The sequence below is a fragment of the Callithrix jacchus genome, chromosome 3 (genome assembly GCF_049354715.1).
Source record: "Callithrix jacchus isolate 240 chromosome 3, calJac240_pri, whole genome shotgun sequence".
Taxonomy (NCBI): domain Eukaryota; kingdom Metazoa; phylum Chordata; class Mammalia; order Primates; family Cebidae; genus Callithrix; species Callithrix jacchus.
In genome coordinates this window covers 165,986,222-165,998,998 of record NC_133504.1, presented here as the reverse complement: position 1 = coordinate 165,998,998, position 12,777 = coordinate 165,986,222, and positions in this window count along the sequence as shown.

The window sequence follows — 12,777 nt, the reverse complement described above, 5'->3', positions numbered from 1 at the left end:
ATTCATAACTTTTCTTCTTTACTGAGACACATTTCTAAATGGTTCATGATGTGCGTCATGAATATCTTTTATTGCTGTACTTTCATTGAACCAAAATGGATTGCTATTAGTTTAATGTATTCAACATGTACAATTTTTGCCAAATGGTTGTGACTCTATCAGCAAATATATTATTTAGATATTTTTAATTTTCAATACTGTCTGGAATGTTATATAAGCCTTCTGCAAACTCCTGGAATGATTTAATTTTTGTATAAAACATTGTAGGCAACTTTAGTGCTGACAAACTATCCCAGGCAAAGGCTCAACAGCAAATCAGTCAAAACTAATCCAAGGTTCATTAATCACTTAATATGCAGAACAAGCATTCCTCTTCTTGCACTCTACAGAAGATGGTTAAACCGACATTTCTGCTGTTCTCATTGCTTGATTCTCAAGACTGAGGAAAATACAGTATTTCTCTAGTTTGCAGGCAAAAGACAAAAACAGCCAAAATATCTTTTCAGAAGGAGTTTTCTGTTTTCTTGTATCTATATTAACAGTTTGATCATCTAAGTTGATTTCTTTTTAATAATAAGAAGCTAATCATTGTTTTTATTTTACTATCTTTAAGAATATTTGCTTTTAAAAAAGGGTCAGCAATAAATACCAAAGATGAAATTTGTTCTCAAATTTCTCTCTGGAGGTATGGGGGTTTTATGAATTATATTCAACCAAGAGTAATTTTAGGATTTTTAAAAGATTTTAGTCTTTTGAGCAAAATGCTTAAGAGGTTAGCTGAGAAATTAGAGGTCTAAGTTATAATTCCAAGACTGATACTCTTCATTCTATTTTTATTAGCATTCTGTACCTACTAATTAATTTATTAATTGTAATGTTTTATAGTTGTGTGTGTGTGTGTGTATATATACACACACATACATACATACATACATACATACATACATACGTGTATAACATTTTCTTTATCCAATCTGTTTGGCAATTGGAACTTTAGCAGAAATTACTTGTTCAAGTGATGTATTTATAGTCAGCTTAATGCCTTCACTTTTTAAGGTTATAGTCAAACTTGTTATGCTTATTTCAATGAGAATTTTGAAAAAAATGTTAAATTCCACTCCTGAGACTGAAATGCAGCTCAGAATATTTTGTTTCAGTCAAAGTATGAGAGGATTAAATTTAGTTGAAAACTTTGGCACTTGATATCTTAAGTGAATCAAATAGCGACCCTGTCTTTCCTATGTATTAATTAATCGAGGTTTCGAGAACGGAGCATACAGAGGTTATCTTGCATTAGCAATGAATAAAGTATGTTCCAGTGAATGCTAGTGGAGCAGAAATAGGCATTTCATTAAGTACCTATTAAATGTAAGTGTGAGAACTGCCTATTTCAAAAAAGTTGAACAGAGTTTTGTTTTTTGTTGACTCTAAGGCTATTCAACATCTTTAGTTTATAAATAGAATTTTGAAAAGTTATGTTTATTATTTACATTTTGCAAATTTTCACTTTATATATCCCATAATGGTGTCTGCATGAAACACTTTAGAATACGTGAGTACATTGAATCATTGAAAATGTGTATCAAAATCTATATGATATATACTGTTTTCAGCACTGTGATTTCATTGATGAGCAAGACAGAAAAGCTATCTGATCATAGAAAATTTACAAGCCAGTGGGGATGATAAACAGTTACATGTAACAGTTGAACAAAATCATTCTGAAGAATGCTGAGTACTAGAAAGTGAATGCAACAGTAAAATTAGATCTAGACTAACAGGAGATAATGGACGCCAGGCCGACTTGCACAGGTTGATTAGAGATGGATCCATTATTTTGGGCTGATCATAAGTAGGGGAAAGGAGTGTATTACTTTATGATCCAGTTAAAGAGTATTTCAGACAGAAAAACATGGCAAATTCAAAGGTACTCATTTTATAGAAGTTTATTATAAGGATACATGAGATAGCTACAAAACATCAAAATCTCTTGCTAGCAATACGGCTACTCTGAGACTACAGTACACGTATTTAGTCTCTGAAGCTGTTTTCTAACTAGAGGCCCTCATTAAATTATGCACATTGAAAGCGTTTTTATATCCTGCGATTACAGTTGACTATACACGTAATAAAACCTGGATGAGAAGGTCAAACGTAAAGCATGGAATTTACATGTTATTTCAACTGGAAGACCAAGAAACTCTAGGTAGACGTTAGTAGACCCATGAACTGAAAGACTAAGTATAGACAATACATAAAACGCCATTTGCATTCCAGAGTAAAAAGAGCTATTCTTTCTGTTCTCCATGTGGCTTACTGAATACTTGAGGCCTCAAGTAGTGACAATATGATTTAAGGATTTTTTAAAAAATCGACACATTAAAAAGTTGATCTTGTGGAGACAGTGAGTAAAATGATAATTACCAGAGGCTGGGAAGAGTGTGAGGGCAAGTGGAGAATGAAGAGAGGCTGGTTAATGGTACAAAAATAGAGTTTGATAGAAGAAATATGATATAATAACTTTAGGATTTTAAAAATTTCAATTATAATAGATAATTAAAACTAAATCTAAGTAAAGAGATCTCAAGAAAACATTATGTAATAGGCATTAGCAAAGACATCCAAAACTAGGTGTTGAACTACAACAGTCCTGAGAAACAGAGAATCAGCAGTAAAGATTTCTTAATCTTTATAAAATGACCTCGGACTTTTTCAGCATATCTGACATCTTGTGGGAGACGCTCTAGGTTCTTGAGGTTTTGATCAATTATTCCAACCCTTGGAATTAAATCTATTTCTCACAGTAAATCTTTACTAAATTCTCCTTATGCCCATTAATTTTATATTCTAATACTGATGATTGCTATCAGGTGATACCTTAAGACGAATTCCATGGAGATGACCCTTTTTATGAGTGTGCAGTCTTCATTTGCCTTTGGGCGCATGATTTATCTCTACTTCAAAAGGTTTTATTGGTCTATCCAGGTCACATGGAAGAAAGAATAGGAACCTTAGGAAAAAGTCACACGTTTCCTTTCTAGTAAGGAATGTGAGCTTGAAAGGCCCTTGATGATTCATGGATACAACATTATTATATACCTTCATGCTTTCATTAGAGAATACACTAGATATCCAGACCAAAAAAAAGTCAAAACTAATTTTCATTAACCATACAACTTAGACTGAAGAGTGCTTTTCTAATCTGTGGTATCTAATAAACTAACTCAATTCTTCACTTTGCCTTGTATGTATAAGAACTTATTCAATTCCTAAGAATTTGATTTATTTTTCTTTTCCAGAATATTTTGAAAAATAATTAGATGACAGGATATAAAATATATTTTCTTTTTATTTGTATAAGTTTTTACATATTAAAACATAGAGGTGTATTTCATTTTGCTGAATAGATATGTTTCTGAACAGTTGCCTGTAAATCAAATTTCTATGTATTAAAATTGATTTTCTTATTGGCTTTCATTATAAACTGAGATATGCCTGAAGATATGTTTCTCTAAGGAATTCAAACTAAACTGGACCTAAAATGCAATACAATCACAATCACAACTGATGCAAAAATGTTGACACTAAGATATTTTAAAAAACAATATGATGGTTTAAATTTTAATTTTATTTAAAATATACACTCAACAATTTTACTTTCAGAGTATGATTTTCAGAATTCCACATCTTAAAAGTTGGGGAGTAAAAGTTATGCAAGCCACCTTGCAAAAATATAAAATCAAAAGGTTTTCAATCTGCAACCATTTTCTTCTTTGTTCTATAATCAGAAAAATAAATACAAATGTATTTGGTTCAAAAGTCTCTATGCAAACTAGTAAAGTATGATAAACTGGAATAAATGGAGACACTGAAATAGTGCATTCATAATACACCAGGAAGTCCACACAGAAGCACATTCGAGATGATGTAAGCTTACTGTTAAGTGGTCTATCACAACTTGTGTCTTGACAAGAGTGAGGAGCTCATAATGCAAGTGTCAACCATTTTCAACTGTTTTCCAATTCTGAATAAAACAAAGGCCTCACTGAGTCCTAGTTATCTTGTCATTGAAGACAGAATTTTTGGATAACAAAGAAAAAGTAAAGGGGGAAAAAGAAGTAACATTTGTTGAATATCTATAATAGCAGTGCTAGATGTGTTACATATGCTACTTCCTTTAACTCTCACCACAGCCCTGTCTAGGAGTTTTCATTTTCCCCATTTATTGTGGAGAAAATCAAAGCCGTCAGACCAAATAGCTAGTATATAAATCCTATACTATCCAATTGCAGATTCTATATTCTTCCTACAATTGGGACTTTGATGTAATACTTTCTAAGTGCATGGTGTCATGCTCGATATTAAGCAGACATTAGTTCCATGCCATTGCATCGTGAGAAAATGGAGACTAGGCAGGGTAAACTAAACATATCCATAGTTATACAACAGGATCATTTAAAAAAATGTCTCCTTGCTGTACAAGACTTTGTTACTTCCAAAACATGTTGGTTCTGTGATTCAAATTAAGTATGGGAATAACATTTAATAAAATTTATAGAAAAAAGTTTGCAAAATAAAATGTTAGAAACTTCATAATGAATTTTTATTAAGATATACAGTAAATATAACTTTCTGGGCATTGAGATATATATAATCAGACATACATATGACTATTATTAATTATGTTCACAAGAAACAGTAATTGCTTAGTTTAATGCCCTCCACAATTTGTGTTTTTTTTTGGTTGCAAATCACTCTTTAGAAAAGGGGAGGGGGCCGGGAGTGGTGGCTCACACCTGAAATCCCAGCACTTTGGGAGGTCAAGGCGGGTGGATCACAAGGTCAAGATGATCGAGACCATCCTGGTCAACATGGTGAAACCCCGTCTCTACTACTAAAAAAAATTTGCTGGGCATGGTGGCGCGTACCTGTAATCCCAGCTATTTGGGAGGCTGAGGCAGGAGAATTGCCTGAATCCAGGAGGTGGAGGTTGCGGTGAGCCAAGATGGCGCCATTGCACTCCAGCCTGGGCAACAAGAGCAAAACTCCATCTCAAAAAAAAAAAGAAAGAAAGAAAAAGAAAAAGAAAAAGGGAGGGATAGCATTAGGAGAAACACCTAATGTAGATGATGGGGTGATGGATGCAGCAAACCACCTATGTGTATACCTATGTAACAAACCTGCACCTTCTGCACATGTACCTCAGAACTTAAAGTATAATAATTAAAAAAAAAAATAAGGAAAAAAGTATTTCACATTTATTTAAGATTCCTTTTGCAGTTTTATTTCTTATTATTCAAAAATAATGAGTAAAATGTATTTTAAATGTTTTTCTACTAAAAAATAGTGGTTAGGCCATATAGTAGAGGCACCTTTAAGGCAAAAGTTTTAGGCACCCTAATTTAGCAGACAGAAATTACCCACTTATTCTACTAGGGGAGAACAGAAAAGTGTACAAACACTCTTCTCTGTTGGAGAAGAGGAGTTAAACACAGTATCTTAGTAGAGTGTACGTGTTGTCTTTCCATCATATGAAAAACTGGAATCATCAATGAATTATAGTTAATTCTGCAGATCCATGGAAAGTCTCAAACAACCAAAAACAAAGATTTTTTTTTTAATCTCAATTTTCTTGCTAAGCAGTAAACTGATTTCTTTTCTACATCATGATACTTCAGAAATTATTTCTCAATGTATCTTGCATTTCTGTCTTTCTTTTGTGGGAGAAACATACATTATAGTTATTACAACTTATAGGAGTCTTGTGAAATAGGTTATCTGACGTAATTTTAAAGTTACTCTTCTTATTGTCACAATAGACAATAGAAAAATGAGACATGTATGACTTAAATTTTATATTCTTTCCAAAATCAGTATATTTTCTTTCCATAATAATAGTGTAGAATAATAAAACGAAAGAATTTCACAATTAATTTGTGCACCTTAATGTAACCAAAAACATTTTTATTTTTGCCAAGAAAAAACAGTTGTTGCATTGGCTAAAATGTCAGAGAACATATTGCCCTATATTTCTTGACAGCATAGTATTGTAGGGAAACTGAAAATCCCTCCAAGCCACAACAACTAATATTCTGAGTAATTAAGAAAGTAATAAAAATGCATCCCTGAAATGGCATGAAATTCAGAATCAAAGAAAAGGCAAAAATCAACTGCCAAAGATGACTTGACTTCTGAAAATTTCTGCCAAATCTTGGGTCCAAGAATGTATGCCCAAATTTAGGGTTTGTGGATAAGAGACAAAACCTTAGATACAATTAATGTGGTGAATTTTATAGAAAATTCAAAGGGTACAGCTGCAATGGAAGAGGTGATACAGAAAGACATCCTGCTGCAAAGAATGCAATGCCAAGAGATTTACCTGTCTCAAACTGGCATTGGAGGAGGAGGAAAAGTTCTATATTCCCACTGATAATTCATAACCACAGTCATTTCATGTCTTTGCAATGAAAATTCAAACTTCTATTGACATAGAAACCACAAAAGAATAATTTAAAGCCATGCCAAGGTGGTGGAGGCTGCAGGTAACTGGCAGAAAGAAACACAATTTTCCTAGAAAAGAAATAAAGTTTCCAAGGTAATAATCAACTTTCAGAAATCAAAAGTGTACCCTGGCATAGAAGAGAACAAAAGTGAACAAAAATAAACTCACATATAAATCAGTTATCGAAGTGATCAGATTCAGAGTTTAAGATGACCATATTTCTTTTTTTACCATTATTATTTTTTTTATTTTTTATTGCATTTTAGGTTTTGGGGTACATGTGCAGAGCATGAAATACAGTTGCATAGGTACACACATGACAGTGTGTTTTGTTTGCTTTCTCCCCTTCACCCACATTTGGCATTTCACCCCAGGCTATCCCTCCCCACCTCCCCCTCCCACTGGCCCTCCCCTTTTCCCCCCAATAGACCCCAGTGTTTAGTACTCCCCTCTCTGTGTCCATGTGTTCTCATTTTTCATCACCCGCCTATGAGTGAGAATATGCGGTGTTTCATTTTCTGTTCTTGTGTCAGTTTGCTGAGAATGATGTACTCCAGATTCATCCATGTCCCTACAAACAACACAAACTCATCATTTCTGATTGCTGCATAATATTCCATGGTGTATATGTGCCACACTTTCCCAATCCAGTCTATCATCAATGGGCATTTGGGTTGATTCCAGGTCTTTGCTATTGTAAACAGTGCTGCAATAAACATTTGTGTGCATGTGTTCTTATAGTAGAACGATTTATAGTCCTTTGGATATATACCCAGTAATGGGATTGCTGGGTCAAATGGAATTTCTATGTCTAAGGCCTTGAGGAATCGCCACACTGTCTATATTGACTATATTTCTATTTAATAGTCCTTAAAAAATGAAAAAGAAGCTTGTGGCTTGGAGTGGTGGCTCACACCTGCAATGCCAAAACTTTGGAGGCCAAGGTGAGTGGATCACCTGAAGCCAACATGGTGAAACACCATCTCTATTAAAAATACAAAAATTACCCAGATGTGGTGGCACATTTCTGTAATCTCAGCTACTCGGGAGGCTGAGAGAGGAGAATCACTTGAACCTGGGAGGTGGAGGTTGCAGTGAGCCGAGATCCTGCCATCACATTCCAGCCTGGGCAATAAGATCAAGATTTCATCTAAAAAAATAATCTTTCTGATACCAAAACCCGGCAGAGACCCAACAAGAAAAAAAAACTTCAGGTCAATATCCATGATGAACATAGATGCAAAAATCTTCAATAAAATATTGGCCAGCTGATTGCAACAGCAAATCAAAAAACTTATTCATCATGATCAAGTAGGATTCATCCCGGGGATGCAAGGCTGGTTCAACATACACAAGTCTATCAACGTAATTCACCACATAAACAGAACCAAAAACAGAAACCACATGATTATCTCAATTGACGCAGAGAAGGCATTTGACAAAATTCAACAGCCCTTTATGCTAAAAACCCTCAATAAACTCGGCATCGATGGAATGTATCTCAAAGTAATAAAAGCTATTTACGACAAACCAACAGCCAATATCATACTGAATGGGCAAAAACTGGAAGCATTCCCTTTGAAATCTGGCACTAGACAAGGATGCCCTCTTTCACCACTCCTATTCAATATAGTACTGGAAGTCCTAGCCAGAGCAATCAGGCAAGAAAAAGAAATAAAGGGTATTCAAATAGGAAAGGAGGAAGCCAAATTGTCTCTATTTGCAGACGACATGATAGTATACCTAGAAGACCCCATCACCTCAGCCCAAAAACTCCTGAAACTGATAAGCAACTTCAGCAAAGTCTCAGGATATAAAATCAATGAGCAAAAATCACAAGCATTCGTCTACACCAATGACAGACATAAAAGAAGCCAAATCAAGAACGAACTGCCATTCACAATTGCTACAAAAAGAATAAAATACCTTGGAATACAACTCACAAGGAACGTAAGGGACCTCTTCAAGGAGAACTACAAACCACTGCTCAACGAAATCAGAGAGGACACAAACAGATGGAGAAACATTCCATGTTCATAGTTAGGAAGAATTAATATCGTGAAAATGGCTATACTGCCCAAAGTAATTTACAGAATCAACACTATCCCCATCAAGCTACAATTGACTTTCTTCACAGAACTGAAAAAAACCACCATGAACTTCATATGGAACCAAAAGAGAGCCCACATAGCCAAGTCAATTCTAAGCAAAAAGGACACAGCAGGTGGCATCACACTACTGGATTTCAAACTATACTACAAGGCTATAGTAATCAAAACAGCATGGTACTGGTACCAAAACAGAGATATAGACCAATGGAACAAAACAGAGGCACCGGAGGCAACACAACATATCTACAACTATACAATCTTTGATAAACCTGACAAAAACAAGCAAGGGGGAAAGGATTCCCTCTTTAACAAATGGTGTTGGGAAAACTGGCTAGCCATGTGCAGAAAGCAGAAACTGGATCCCTTCCTGACACCTTACACTAAAATTAACTTCAGATGGATTAAAGGCTTAAACATAAGACCTGGCACCATAAAAACCCTAGAAGAAAATCTAGGCAAAACTATCCAGGACATAGGAGTAGGCAAGGACTTCATGAACAAAACACCAAAAGCATTGGCAACAAAAGCCAAAATAGACAAATGGGACCTAATGAAACTCCACAGCTTCTGCACGGCTAAAGAAACAGTCACTAGAGTGGATCGGCAACCAACAGAATGGGAAAAAATTTTTGCAGTTTACCCATCTGACAAAGGGCTGATATCCAGAATTTACAAAGAACTCAAACAGATTTACAGAAAAAAAAACAAACAAGCCCATTCAAAAGTGGGCAAAGGATATGGACAGACACTTTACGAAAGAAGACATATATGAGGCCAACAATCATATGAAAAAATGCTCATCGTCACTGGTCATCAGAGAGATGCAAATCAAAACCACATTGAGATACCATCTCACGCCAGTTAGAATGGCGTTCATTAAGAAATCTGGAGACAACAGATGCTGGAGAGGATGTGGATAAAAAGAAATACTTTTACACTGTTGGGAGTGTAAATTAGTTCAACCATTGTGGAAGACAGTGTGGCGATTCCTCAAGGCCTTAGAAATAGAAATTCCATTTGACCCAGCAATCCCATTACTGGGTATATATCCAAAAGACTATAAATCGTTCTACTATAAGGACACATGCACACGAATGTTCATTGCAGCACTGTTTACAATAGCAAAGACCTGGAATCAACCCAAATGCCCATTGATGATAGACTGGATTGGGAAAATGTGGCACATATACACCATGGAATATTATGCAGCAATCAGAAATGATGAGTTTGTGTCGTTTGTAGGGACATGGATGAATCTGGAGAACATCATCCTCAGCAAACTGACACAAGAACAGAAATTGAAACACTGCATATTCTCACTCATAGGCGGGTGATGAAAAATGAGAACACATGGACACAGAAAGGGAGTACTAAACACTGGGGTCTATAGGGGGGAAAAGGGGAGGGCCAGTGGGAGGGGGAGGTGGGGAGGGATAGCCTGGGGAGAAATGCCAAACGTGGGTGAAGGGGAAAAGGAAAGCCAAACACACTGCCATGTGTGTACCTATGCAACTGTCTTGCATGCTCTGCTCATGTACCCCAAAACCTAAAAGCCAATAAAAAATTTTAAAAAATTAAAAAAAAAATCTTTGTTTGACCACATTTTTATCTATTAACTAGTTATTTATTTAACTTTCTCTGTTTTGGCTGGGCACAATGGCTCATGTCTGTAATCCCAGCACTTTGGGAGACCAAGGCAGGTGGATCACCTGAGGTCAGGAGTTCAAGACCAGCCTGACCAATATGGTGAAACCCTGTCTCTACTAAAAATACAAAAATCAGCTGGGCATGCTGCAGGATGGCAAAGCTTGCAGTGAACTGAGATTGTGTTGCTGCACTCCAGCCTGGGTGACAGAGCGAGACTCCATCTCAAAACACATACATACATACATACATACATATATAAAAAAAATAAAATAACTTTCTCTGTTTCAATTATTACCTTAAGGTTTTGCTGTCCTATAGTGTAGCTGGTGCCTACACTTACATTTAAATGTGATAAGATTAAATTATATTAAAATTTCAAAAGCAACATTTTGAGTACTCATTGTGGTGAGGGTACCATATAGAACAGTGTGAATATAGGAAATCTATATGATCACAGGTACTATTGTCTTTGTTTATTTTCTACTACTACCACAGAATATAACAGTCTGGGTAATTATAAAGAAAATAAGTTAATTTGGCTCATGGTTCTAGAGACTGGGAAGTCCAAGTGCATAGTGCTGACATCCAAAGCCAGATCCTCAATAAGTAACCCACTCTTAAAATAGCAGCATTAACCCATTCATAAGGGCAGAGTCCTCATGACTCAATTACCCCTCAAAAAATCTACCTCTTAATATCACCACAATGGCAACAAGTTCCCAACACATGAACTTTTGAGGGGCACAATCAAATCATATCCGTTATATACAGGGTGAGTAAACGGTATCTAAAATACTTGGGATCAGGTGTTTTGAATTTTCAATTATTTTATATTTTGTAATATTTGCATATATGTAATAGGGTATCTTGAGGATGGTACTCAAATCTATATACAGAACTTATATATGCTTCATATATACTTAATATATACAGCCTGAAGGTAATTTTATATGATATTTTTATATCATATAACAGTGAGATAAAATAATATGAAAATACAATATCATATATATAATAATATTATATAAAATTATAACACTTTTATACATTGAACTGTTAGAAAATGAAGGTGTCACTATTTTAGCCAACCATCTGTACAGTCTGTGATTGTTCAGCATCACCATCCTTCCTGACTTCGAGTTTATTTGCTACCTATAAGCAATTGCTTTCTGATACTTATTTCCACATGAGTAGTCAACAGTAAAAAAAAAGAAAGTGGAATGCCATTAAAACAAGAAAATACAGTGTATGCAGGATAACTGAACAGCACAGTGGCATCACCAGAATACCTGCACAGCAACAACAGACAACAGCAGCAGAAGAACTTTTCTTTATTGACATTGTTTTGTTCCAATTAAATTGTAATTTTTAGGTTAGAAGAAACATCAGAAGTAGTTTAAGGACAAAGAAGTAAGTCCTTTAGAAATAAGAAAGCATTCTCCTGAATGGTGTTTTAAAATGTTTCATCTAGAGTAGTTTATTTCATTAACAAAGCTTGTGGTCATAGAAGTCTCTCTTTTATCTTATACGTTGACAAGATGTCTTGTTCTGTTAGGAATGCATGCTGCTCTAGTCCTTCAATAAGTCCATCACACATTTTCAAGTTTCTATAGGTACTTTTTCTGCAGTGTTAACCACATCATCTACAGCACCACTGTTATCACAGTCATCCGGTTTGAGAACCATTTCAGTTATTCCACCAACCATTGGTCAGTGAATGAACAACTTGGAGCTTCATTATTGATGTTAACGATTTCTTGGAAATCTACTTCTTTCAGCCTACTGAGGGACTCTGAAGGTATATTTTTTGCATATATACCTCAGACATCATCGTTTCTCACTTGGCATACAGAAATTTTCAACGTCACCACCTTGTTCATTATTGTCACTAAACGTAGTCACAAACCAGACATTGTGTGTGTGTTTCAAGTATTGGCAAGAGCATATACAACACATTTCATGCTAAGCGTTTTTTCAAAACCTCACATATCTTAATTTCTCTTCATTTCTGTTCAGTGCTCTTCAAGAAAGTGTTTTTATATTTATTCTATGTTTATCTGAAAATACCCTGATTGCATGGCTAAATTAATGAAGTTACACTTGGGAGAAAGAACATGGCATAAACATTCTTTTTTATGAGACTTTAAGCTGGAGGATTAGCAGAACAACTGTTGAGGAATAACAGAATCTTGGATATTATTCATTCTACCTTCCTCATAGTTACAATGAGCCACTGGCACAAAATATTTGTGAAACTAATGAGAAAAACTGACCCTGGTGATCCGTTCTTTTTTGTTAGCCTAGCAATAGATTAGTAAGAAATTCACTCCTTGGAAACAACAGTGACATGAGCTTATGCCTATCACAGGAAGTTTACATTTATTCATGCCTGCTGCATTAGCACATCCCAACACAGTTATTCTGTCCTTGATATTCTTAATTCCTGTGAGGGCTGTCACATCAGCCATAGTCAGTCTCTTCCTGGCTCAATAATGCCAAAAGAGTGACATTGCATTA